Below are 13,117 nucleotides of genomic sequence, written 5' to 3' on the forward strand. Positions count from 1 at the left end.
TAGCAGAGGAACAGAAAAATATGGCATCTGTGCAAGACCGCCCTTTTCTGAAAATGCATTGAGGCTCCACAAGCCTCTCCTCAGCGTGCCTAGCAAGGCGATGTTAAATAATCCTTGCCAGGACCTTTCCCGGCACACTGAGTGAGTTGTCCCTGTAGTTGTTCCAGTCTGTGCGGTCCCCCTTCTTAAAGAGGGGGACCACCAGGGCATCCGTCCAATCCTGCGGAACCCCTCCAGTGGTCCAGACAATTGTTATGATGTCATTTAGGGCAGTCTGTGAACAAACGCCACCCTCCCTAAGCATTTCGCTTGGGAGATTATCTCTGTCCAGTGCCTTTCCTGGTCTCAGACTTCCTCAACAGATGGCACCTCAGCCAGCCACTCACAGGGGGTGACTTCTTCTTCCAATATTTGAGGCACAGTAGCCTCAGCAGGGTCATCCCCACTTTGTCACACGTTGTTTTCCAGGCTTAGGTATTTCCCCTCCCCCAGGACCTCACAGAAATGCTCAGCAAAATCTGCAAACCTGTTCCTCGGGGTCAGAGATTGAATCACCGTTCTTTCTCCTAATGATGGTAAGAGGTGTGCACTGCAGGTTACTTTTTGATGGCGTTAAAGAGCGATTTGTGATCGCGGGCCATTGAGGCAGATTCCATCTCTTCAGCAACCCGCGACCACCACCCATCCTTGCAGCACCTCACGGCTCTCCGAACCTCCGAGCGAAGGCTGCGGTAAGCCTCCTCATTCTCCGACGTGGGATGCTGTAACCGATGAGCGTGGGCCTGTCGCTTTTTCTCAGCCAGCCTGAACATCTCCTCCGTCAGTCAGGGTCTCTGGGGAGGTGTGTACCGTGTACCCAAATCAGCCATTGCAGCTGCATGAGCCACAGTCCTAAACCTCGCTCATTTCCCCTCGACATCAGGAGTGTGGGACGATGCCAACCCCAGCCGCAAGCGGCACATACGAATAGACACACGTGGACACCTGTATAAGCGTTCACAGTCCTGTATAAACACAACCGCTGGAATTTTTCATTCTGCTGATAGCCAATGTACGCCCATTATAGTTGTTTGCATGTTTCATTGTTGTTTTTAATGATCGTACTTTTTAAATGTATTATAAAAACGTACGTATAATGAAAGAACGGTGGCGCATTGGTTTGCGCACTGCGCCACGAACCCGGCGATACGAGTTTGAATCATGCTCAGCAAACGTTGGCAGTGAGCAATACCTGCAGTGGTCCTGTTGCCCTCGCTCCCCTGCGCTCCACCAACCCACACTGCCCTCCGTGCTCAGGTTATGGTCAAACAACACCCCGTGACCGACAACCTTGATCCAAGCTTAGGTTTGAAAAATGCACGTCAAACATTATCGTTCTTACTATTATCCTGATGCACTTCATGCTTCTCGTGTTGGCGAATTGTCCTTTTCTCCCCACCGATGTTTAGTCTTCGTTGCCTACAAAGGATAAAATGTTTGCCCCATGTCCGGCTGAGCACTCGGCTTAGTGACGGGGACGGACGCCAGCGGGTTCGGCTCTCGTTGCAAAAGGCTCACGGTTCTAACCCAGCGGCCACCCCGGATAATATGGCGTGTTTATTAGGGAAGATGGAAAATTCATTCATTTAGAACTGCATTTTGTGTTTAGTTTGTTGTCCTTCCCCTGAACCTCCGATGGGCACGGTTGGCCACTTACCGTGCAAAAGAAGTTGAACATTACAAACATTCAACCACAGTGCAATGTTGAAAATCCCGTTGTGTTACCCCAAAACCTACTGGTGTATCTATACCCATAAGCCCTGCTGGCAAGCTTTATCCTCGTCTGTGAAACATTGTGCATGAACGTGACGCCCTTGTGCTTTGAGAACGGCGCGAATACATCGTGCACCTGGGCGTTCTTTTGTTTACAATGAGAATGTCGTGAGTTCAAGCCCAGGCTGGGAGCCAACGTACGATCGGCGCTTTGTAAGACGTCAGCGGTGGTTCTTGAACGTGGAAAGCGGCGCTGCCGTAGAGGGAGGACATTTTTGCCACTGATTCCGCTCGGGGCAACCATCAGAGAAACGCACTGAACCAAATGTATTGAAGGTAAAGGCAAAATGTCTAAGCGCAGCTCATGGAATTTTTTTCTCACGCCGCTATTGGCGGAAGGGCCTCCACGAGAGAACCTCCACCCCTCTGGAGAGATTCCGCGGTGGCAAGGAGATGTTAACTACCTCGCTTGGTATACAAGAGGTCGTGGGTTCGATACCAATCCTCACGCCTGTATATTTGGAGTTTGCGTGTCTCTCTTTCTCCCCGTGGTCCCATGGATTTTTCTCTGGGTCCTCAGGTTTTCCCCTCCACATTTAGAAACATGAATTTAGAGTATTTGGCTGCTATAGATATCCACACGATGAGCCACTTCGTTGAGCTATCATTTGTGACCAGATTGCTTCTGAAAAAAGAGCTTTATAGCTTAGTGGGCCTTACTAATGAAATAAAAATAGTAGAGTTAAGAGTTAATAGCATTTGACCAACCTATCCCGCACCTGTCAAACATTTTGGACAAAGTGGTAGCACCCACACATTACCCCACCACACATGACCTTGTAATTGAATAACTGTGATGAATCCATGAATACTATTGGTTGGGCAGATGATGTGGGGCTTAAGTAGCATGCCCACATTTAATCTGCTATGCTGGGAGATCGAATCGAACCAGAGACCTCGAGCAGTAGAGCATGCTAACTGTTACGCTGCGGACACGTCCCCGATGTTTGATGAGGGAGGCGCTTTACTCGATATGAATACAAATTAGCCTTCAAAGTTCTGCTCGGCAGAATTACTTTAAACCCACAATGACATTGGTGTTGTGTGCGTGCGTGTGTGTACACTCTTCGCTGGCGGCTGGATGCCGTTTTGGCACACCTGAGAATCTCAGAGCAGCAAATATGATTCACATTCGGGACCTCGAGAATGATTCCTCAGTACGGACACAGACAATCGGCGATTATGGCAATGCCATGCGGAGTGAACGATGTGCCAATATTGAGCTTGCATATGACATCCCTGTAAACGTGCCAATGTTGGGCGAACATTTGTATGTTGTTGAAACCGTTGGATCAACATTTGGCCGACATTGGCTCAACATTGGCCCGACATTGGCCAAACGTTGGCCTGACGTTGGCCCAACGTTGGTCTGACATTGGCCCAACGTTGACATGACATTGGCCCAATTTGGTCCAATGTTAGCCCAACGTTGGCCCGACGTTGGCCTAACATTGACATGACGTTGGCCCAACATTGGCCAAATATTGTCCTGATGTTGGCCCAACATTGGCCTGACGTTGGCCCAACGGTGACATGACGTTGGCCCGATGTTGGCCCAACGTTGGCCTGACGTTTGCCTAACATTGACATGACGTTGGCCCAACATTGGCCAAATATTGGCTTGATGTTGGCCCAACATTGGCCTGACGTTGGCCCAACGGTGACATGACGTTGGCCCGATGTTGGCCCAACGTTGGCCTGACGTTTGCCTAACGTTGGCCCAATGTTGGCCCGACGTTGGACCGACTTTCCATGTTTACTGGGATAAGCTAATTTTTAGAAGCTGTGAATCATCCGCAGAAATCTGTCCATGCAACTTGACTGAGGCGTGCTGGAGACGAAGGAATATTTCCTTAGCGACGTTAATTTAAATCATAATGCAACGCCGCTAAGGATTTTGGCAAATGCTCATATTTATACAGCAGCATTGAATCAGAAAGTGTAAATAATGAGGAAAATATGTACAATAAAAGAGCATCTGCTAGGTTAAATGACCCAGAAAATCGACTGAAAAACTCTCTGCACAGACTGAATGGATGCGTTACTAATTCACGGAGCGGTTTTTTGTAGGAATAAATTATTACAGTTTCTGCAAGAAGCTGTAATGCGTGAAGTAGAGACCTGTACCAATTTCTTAAAGAGAAAGAATGCAAATTAGATATATTTCAAGGTGCCACATTTGCACATTGCTTGGAATACGACATGCTTATATTACAGCGGGCTCCCCAACAAGTCTGCTCCCGCAGAACCGATCTTATAAATTTATAACGCAAGACTTGCAAGATTGCGTATGATAATTTGAGGGTGCTTTTTAAGCTTTTGCTCCAATTCTCCTAACGTTTAATTCAGGACTCTCAAATATAATATTGCAGCGACAAGGTATGAATCATTGAAGCTATATTATGAATAATCACGCCAAGTGGGAAAGCCTCGAAGGAAAGTCACAATGGGCCTCAAAGCTCCTTCTCTGGAAGGTCTTGCAATGGATCCTGCTGCTGGGTGACAGCACACTGAGCTTGCAACATTGCGTGGTGATGGTGGTGTTGATGTCGTTCTTCCTTCCTGCATGCCGACGTTAGGAAGCCACTGGAGCTATGCACCTTTAATATCAGCTCCATTGAAACTCATTTATTTGAGACCGTGTTTTTGTCTTTGGTTCGTTGTCCTTCCCCCACACCTCCGATTAGCACGGTTGGCTAGGTACGGTGTGAAAGAAGTTTAGCATACATACGTACATTCCCTCAAGCTCTTACAATCATTCGCTGCCTTATCTACTGTCGCTTTTGGTTGATCCCTTTGTGCCAACTCTGTCTCACTACTCGTGATTATTATTATTTTCATGGTTAACCCAGGAATCCTCACCGTGTCTCAAGACTCCTGTTTTCAGGAAGGCCCTGCCAAGTATTCACAGCAAGGGATGATGTTGCCACCTGGTTTTACTCAAGTAATTTATTCTTATTTTTTATTTGGGAAAATGTGGACCAGGGCACCAATGGCCTACTCTTTTTCAGATGATGCTTTGGGATCTTTGACTTCCACCGTGAAGCAGACGGCACGGATTATCTGTGGTCAACACACCCACAATATTAACCAGGGCTGCCTGCCGGACTCAAACTGCAAAACTCGGTAAAAAGCAGCGAATGCATTAATGCTCAGTCACGTCACCGCTTGGCAATCCTCAAACCGAAATGCATTTTCAATTACAAAATGGATGATACATTCTCAATTTTTTAAAAAAAACTGCCTCTAGCCAGACTGTTGAAGAGAAAAATCTTTACAATAAACATACAACTACTCGCCGTTCATTTCTACGAGATAGAAAATTTCAACGAACTCTCAACTGACGAATCAAAATACAACCAATCCATCATAGCAATAAACAGGCTGACAGGCCAACCCGTCAAGGGAGCCTCGGATTTTAGTGGGAGCTCTACAGAGGCCCCTCTTGAGGGTAATTAGCCTACTCTTTCACGGTGAGCAGACAAGCGGTGGGAGTACCCACACTATACCCCACCACATGTGACCTGCCGATTGACCGTGGTGTATTATTTATTCTGCTAGGTAGGGGAGGGATGGGAGGGGGATTTATCAATCTTGTTCCTTTGCTTCAAACGCCGCGCCGGGTGATTGAATCGAATCAGCGACCTCCGGTTGCGCACGTCCAGTGTGCTAACCATCATCACCATCCCTAACATTTCATTGAGAAGGACGGTAAATGACGCTAAAGTTCAGAAACATTTTGTAGAAACAAGCACACAAGAGGCGAAACTAAGAAGGCAAATTGTGAACGCTGTAATTAATAATTGACGAGAAAGACCAAAACCGTGAGATTCATCCTCTTGCGGGTAGTAAATAATGAACAACTGGATTAATTCATCATACGAGTGCGCTAACTCATGAAACATCTATTTGATCCACGGGAAATATTCGGTGCTTTTATGCCCTGCAAAGAGAAGGCGGCGATGGACTTGCATTGAATTTTGAGGTCGACTTGAGGGGGAAACTGAAATAAGACAAACCTGGCATCTCAAAAACCGGCTCCATAATCATTATCATGCCTTTCCACTCCCCGGAAAAAGTCAACAGTTGCGCAAAACAAACACCATATATTTGAAACACACACACACATATATATAAAGGCCAGGGGTAAACAAAAATGAACGTTAAAATGTGTTTGACAATTTGTGTTCTTTTTTACTTAGCCCCATAAAACGTGTGTGTTCACCGCTTAATCCACGGCTTGACGCCGATGGGGATTGCCACGTCGCGTGCTGGGGCCGCGGTGCCGTTCGCGGTGAATCCGCGATGCGAGCACGGGGGGGGGGGGGGTGGCTACGGCTCCTGCGGTCGTGCCGCTGCCGTACGTGCCGAGCTGAGCTGTTGTTGCACGAAGAACTGAGCTGGCAGTAGCACTGATTTAAAAAAAAAATGCAAATGTGCAGGCCTGCAAGTACATCCACATCCTCTTTGGTTCTTTCGGTAAAGTCACGTGGGTATAAAATAAATTAAATCACGACGTTTCGGGCGCAACATAAGCGCCCTTCATCAGGTGGAAACAACCCCAGCAATAAACAAATTGCTGAAATGGGCAAAAGAAGGCTGCTTGTGACACGAGGCTATATATACGTCAGAGGGGGGGGGGGGGGGGGGCCAGGGAGGAGAGATCGAGGGGGTGGGGGTGTGGGGTAGGGGCAGTGGCGAAGTTCAAGCTCCAACCCAGGCCCGAGCACAACACAATGCCGATTACCTCCACGTCGTACAAGTTTGTTGATTTTATTGACAGTGTTTTAGCCAACCAAGTGACCATTAAAATAATTATTTTTAAAGCTACTTTTATGGCTGCTTTTTCTGTTTGTTTGTTTGTTACCAATATTGTCACCCAATATGTTGACGGGAACGTAAAACAGTGAGCATCCCTGTCGATGAACTCCCGATGAACCCCATCTTGTCTCATCTCAGAAACTCAGAACATTGATTTCTACTGGAGGAATCCGATGAGCGATACATCCTGGTGAGTACTTGGATGGGTGACCACCGCCACTTGCCAGGCGTTGTAGGTTGCGGGGCTGTGAAGTGTTACCAGGTGATGGCGGTGCCGGGCTTGACCTCTGGTGGACGTGGATCTGTTCTGCGTTCTCTGGTTTCTCATATTTGCTCACGCAAATTAATGGCGTTGGTGCAACATCTCAATGCGGGTTCCCGCCTGCTTTCAAAACAAAGTCTGGAGGTGTTTGCAAGTAATGAATTCAGTATACTGGAACGCTGGATTTCAGCACCACGTATTGATTATCCTATTTGCGGGAAATGTCGGTATATTTCACCGAGCATACATTTTGTTCGTGTTTGCTCTTGTTTGTTTGCTCATCGCCTTCCTGCGGTGCCTTGTGACTGCCGCGACTGCTGACGGTGTCAGTCTGTGGGCGTAACAGAGCTGCTCAGTTCGACGGAGCCTGTCAGCTGGGACAAGCAAGTCTGAGTTTGAATTCTGAATACACCAATAACATCATTTGGAACATCTTCTTTGGTTTTTATATTCTTAGTTCTTTCGGTAAAGTCACGTTGAAGGGAAACAACAACGTGATTTTACCGAAAGAACTAAGAATATGAATTACCGCAGTCACGAAAGCTTAAAATCAAAATCTTCTTTGGTTCTTTCGGTAAAGTCACGTAGAATGAGAATAAAATAATAAATTTATAAAATAAAATAACGCAATAATATTCTCACGACGTTTCGGCCACAACACAAGCGGCCTTCATCAGGTGAAGGGACGAGACTGTCTGGAGGACAGCGCTGGAGTGAAAAAGCCACGCTCAGATCGCGACCTTTAAGCTGTGTGAGAAGAAACAAAGCGCCTTGACAAAGGAATTAGCATTGAATTTAGCATTGAAATGGCTGAGTGATTAGCTTGTAACTGGTCACAGAAATAGTTATGTTAAAGTCAGAGCATGCACATTCACAGAGGCACCTAGTACAAATCAAACAGGAGAATTTAGCATTGAAATAACTAGGCGAATTGAGCATTGAAATAACTGAGTGATTAGCTTGTGACTGGTCACAGAAATGGCTATGTTGAAGTCAAGGCCTACACATTTGAGCTATTCACAGCAATTGGGTACACACTACAATATATAATGAATACTATATAGTGAACCAATAACAAAACAATACAAACTGAAATATAAATTACCTCAATGTTATCAATAAACTCATTTCTGTGACCCGTCACAAGCTAATCACTCAGCCATTTCAATGCTAAATTCAATGCTAATTCCTTTGTCAAGGCGCTTTATTTCTTCTCACACAGCCTGAAGGCCGCGATCTGAGCGTGGCTTTTTCACTCCAGCGCTGTCCTCTTGACAGTCTCGTCCCTTCACCTGATGAAGGCCGCTTGTGTTGTGGCCGAAACGTCGTGAGAATATTATTGTGTTATTTTATTTTATCAATGTATTATTTTATTCTCATTCTACGTGACTTTACCGAAAGAACCAAAGGAGATGAATCCTTGCAGTCACGAAAGCTTTAAATCGAAATAATTTGGAACCTTCTCATGAAAAAAAAGTACGGAATTTGGCTGTTATAAATTGCCACGTGATGAGAAGCCACTTCGTTGAGCTATAATTTTTGGCCAGGTCACTTCTGAAAAAAGAGCTACGTAGCTCAGATGGCATTACCTGGTAAAATCGGAATAGAATAGAAAGTTTCCAATTGTGAAAACTTATTCCAGAGTTTCGATTTAAAGCTTTCGTGACTGCAATGATTCATCTTCTTTGGTTCTTTCGGTAAAGTCACGTAGAATGAGAATAAAATAATAAATTTATAAAATAAAATAACGCAATAATATTCTCACGACGTTTCGGCCACAACACAAGCGGCCTTCATCAGGTGAAGGGACGAGACTGATGTCTCGTCCCTTCACCTGATGTCTTGTCCCTTCACCTGATGAAGGCCGCTTGTGTTGTGGCCGAAACGTCGTGAGAACATTATTGTGTTATTTTATTTTATCAATTTATTATTTTATTCTCATTCCACGTGACTTTACCGAAATAACCAAAGAAGATTATTCCAGAGTGGCAAGCCAATGAATGGAACGCGTTTGAGACGACGTTTGCCAGGGAAGCAGAGCCGTGAATGAGGGCGCGTGTGTGGGGGTTGGGTGGATCGTCGCATCGCAGCATCATGAGGAGGTGGTGTCTGCAGCTTGGGGAGGCCTTCATCCAGCAGTGGATCGATCACCGGCGACGGTGACGAATGAAAGTAAAAAAAAAATGTCTACAAAATAAAACAAAAATGTCGAACCCCACAAAATTACTTAAAATTAGTGTCACATGTGTGCGTGATGTAACATGAAAAGTGGAGTGCTGTACTTTGATTTGCTCATTAGCCAAGTTAGTAACGTTATCAATTGGGGAATCATAATTGGCTGCACGTTGAGTCTAATTTTCTTATCATTTTATTTAACCCAGTATCCAACGTTAATTACAATTTCTGTAAAATGTGTTTCTTTTCTCATTTTATCCCGTGCATAAATGTTTTTTTTTAATTAAAATTAAAATCTGAGGCAAAAACATGCGGCATATAAGTATATTTGGTTCAGTTTCAGCAATGATTTGGTGCAACAACTTGTCAAAGCTATTTAGAGCACATGTTTTTTTTTTCTTGAGCACCATCAATACCCGCTGGTGTAAAGTTCAAAGCCGATTTTCCTCCAATGTTTCATCTCAAAATACACGGTCAAGGCACAGCCCTGCAATTGCCCGCTGCTCAAGTCACTGCTGCCGCAATGGCCCCCATTCAAGGGAGCTCGAGAGAGAACGCCTCTGGAGGGGTATGTTGGCCTCCTCTTCCACACTCGTCACACATCTTGGGTGCGAAGGGAGTACCCACGCTTTATCTCCGCGCATGCGACCTGTGCGCCCACGTACCCAATTTGTACTGCTGAGTGGACAGATGTATAAGACACTTGCCCCCATTGTTTCAACTCCCACACTGGGAGATCGAACGGGTTCACCTCTGCATTGCAAGTTCCAGCGCGCTAACCATTACACCAGAGGCAAAATAACGTCCAGATTTAAGTCTTCATACCAAGAATGTTCCCAAGATAGGTGATTTCATTCATCCACGTAATAAGGTACATAGTAACATAGGGAAAGGGATGTTTAACACGTGATAAATAAGTCAGAGAAACCCAAATGGAGCGAGCCTACACTGGGCTTGGGACCATATACAGAGATGGGCCCTCGGGTTCCCTGGCAAATCTTGAGTCCTCCATTTGCCTCTCGTGGTGCCATAAATAATCTGAGCCCCAGGACAATTGTCTTGACGGACCTCTCTCCCTCCTTCTCTCTGAGCCCAGAGTTAATTAATCTTAGCTTTCAGGCGCAGCCTTCCACGATGCCACCCAGGGAATGCATGCCTCTTTCTACTCAATAAAAACTCTTAGAGTTGAGCATGTCAGATGAGGACCCAATCCTGCAAGCAGATAGTTTCGTGTTATGTACGGTACTACGTCGTACCGGTGTGCATTGGGCTGGGGCCCATCTCGTACAGGGAGGATTCTTCGCCTATGCTGGTGAAAAACGGGCAGTTCGCCGGAAAGGCGGGCTCTGCTGCTGATGAGACCCTGAATGTTGAAACCGGTCCCAGAGTTTTGGTCGCATCGAACCAATTTTATTGACGAGGCACTTCCTAGAAGCTGCGCAGCCGATGTCAAAATTGCTTGAATATTTTTTTTGTAAAGTGGAGAGACAAATACGGGGGACACATCTGCGGTGTTCAACAGACACCACAGTAATGCTCCCAGCAGTCTCCCAGATAGAATGTTCCCATCACCGACACTCGCCCACCCACTACCCTGCGGGCCTGATTTAGACTTGGCACCCTGGAGATGCCAAGTGCTATGTTTTGATACGAGAGCACATCCCACGCTGAGCTGTGAAGTTATAAATCTTCCACGAGGTAAACCGCATCCTATACTTTGCTGAGAGGAGATAGCTTGGCATCCCTCGGCACAGGAAGACCGTGCCACTGTTTAAGCACCGCCGCTTTCTGGTTTTCATTCAACGTGCCCGTTCACGTGTGAGGTGGTACAATATCTGACGAGTGTTTCCCCCTCCCCCCCCGTTAAAATCAGGCAGCCAAGCAAAAAATTCTAAATCAAAAATGTACTTTCCTCCACTTTAAAGAAGAGCCATTACGCCAGGGTTAAGACCTGGGCTGCTGCCTCGCAGCGTGATGCATCTTTTGTAATCCCCTTGGCTCGTGCCATTTTCTTTCCCCATCGCTGCCTTAAGCAACGAGATTTTGTGTAATTTTTGAAAACAAGTTTAATTTGACACTTTTTTTCGTGCGCGTGTTGTTTGGAATAAATCGTTGTGCCATTCGGGCGAGAATTATCTGGCTTATTCGCTCTAGCCGTGGGTTAGCAGTAGCAACACTGGAGCAACTCTTCTGCGTGAGAATACAAATAAGTGCAAAATGAAGCGAGCTGCCAAGCTAACAAAAACTTGCCAGCCAGAAGTTATCGGTTCGATGCCACGGCGCGGCAGTTGAGACAATGGGGGTCATGAACCCTGAACACAGACGTCACAAGTCGCAAACGTGTGACGAAGCCGGAACAGTCCACCCTGAAACTGGGGGGGGGGCGTCTGGCTGGAGGCACTCGGGCTCACTGCCCTACCACAGTAGGGGCAACGATCGGAAACAGCAGATTACAATCGGGCAAGTCTATTACCCCCCCACCCCACCCCACCCCCAGCGCCTCTGTCCACCCGGCCGCGGTGTAAACGGGTTCGCTACAAGCACGAAACAATTGCGTCGCGTAGCGTGGGGTAAAGTGTGGGTAGCTCCCACTTAGTACGGGATGCCTGACCAGTTTGCAAGAGCAGGGCACGCTCGCCCTCTTCCTAGGCGGGGGGCTCACTCGAGTGGAAGTCCTTCCGCCAGCAACGGCGTGAGAGAGTGGGCTATTCCTTGACAGCGTGCGTATATATTTATTTTTGATTCTACACATGCCCGATACGAATCCACACCCGTACAAAAAAAAGGAACCTGTGAATATTTCATCCCGTTGGTTTTTCGCATCGAATCAAGTGGCCCCCATTGTCGGGCATGGGAATTCCACTCAGTACACAATCACCAGCCTCCGAGTGCCAGCGTGTCAAACCTTTGCGCTACAGATGCACACAATTGGGGCTATATTGCATATCGACTTACTGCCCGTGGTTGTGCCGCGTTGGCAATGTTCACACGCGTCAAGCGGTATAACCCACACACACGTGCTGAGCAAAGCTGGTTTAACAATCGTGTAGTCTGGTTCATGTTACAAATCCAAACAGTGTAATTAGAACGGCTAAATACATCAGAGGCGTTCTTTCAACGGGATCTGCACGGAGCTTGACTCTCGGAGCAATCTGTTTTTTTTTTGTTTGTACGCATTTTACGCGTGTTGGATGCTCGAAAAACAAACACCGCAACTTTTGCCAGTGAAGCCGCCGTATTGAGCGCGCGCTATTCTCTAAACCGATTTTTGTTGTTTTATATATATTTTATTATTGTATTGTTTCCCTTCAACGTGACTTTACCGAAAGAATCAAGAATACGATTTAAAACGATTAACCGCCACCAGTCAAACGCCTCCCGCCCCCCCCCCCCCCCCACCATTTTCCGCTAAACTGGCTTGCTCTCTGATGGTGCCTCCTGCTGATGCTCGGCAGGCAAGCGGCGTGCGACTCGTGGACGGTGTGTGCTACTTGAGGCCGCGGGGGCCCAGCGTTGTCTCGAGCTTTGTGGTCCATGGCAAATGGGATGAAAGGTTAAATGCGGATCCTGCGGTGACCAACGTCAAATGGAACCCCCCCCCCCCGCTCGCCCGATCCCTCCCCCCCCCAGCAGGTGACGAAACAATGCGCAACAGCGGTGACACGTCCCACGTGTTCCCCGTGTGCACGTGATTGTTACTTTTGTGACGCAATATAAAGGGGCGCTGCCGCAAAGCGAGTCGGGAAGGCGCTTCTCTCCGTTGGCTCGCGGGCCGTGGTTGGTGGCGGCGGCGGTATTGACTGACCGCGAGAGCAGAGCGAACGGAACCGTGAAAACCTCGGCACACCCGGCTCCCAGCGTAGCGAGCCACTGCCATCTAGTGGCTTTAACGAGCCTCGAGACCTTCCGTGCATCGATATCATCGATGAAAATCTCGGTTTTTAACGCTCACGATACGCACATCAAATTGCGTTGTTTGTTTAACGGAAGGCTTCTTGGTTTTTTTTTTATGGCTCATGTTGTTGTAGAGGAGCAGCTATAATTTTA

Source organism: Petromyzon marinus, chromosome 64, assembly GCF_048934315.1.
Source record: "Petromyzon marinus isolate PM22_M1 ecotype Great Lakes invasive population chromosome 64, UKy_Petmar_22M1.pri1.0, whole genome shotgun sequence".
NCBI classification, from domain to species: domain Eukaryota; kingdom Metazoa; phylum Chordata; class Hyperoartia; order Petromyzontiformes; family Petromyzontidae; genus Petromyzon; species Petromyzon marinus.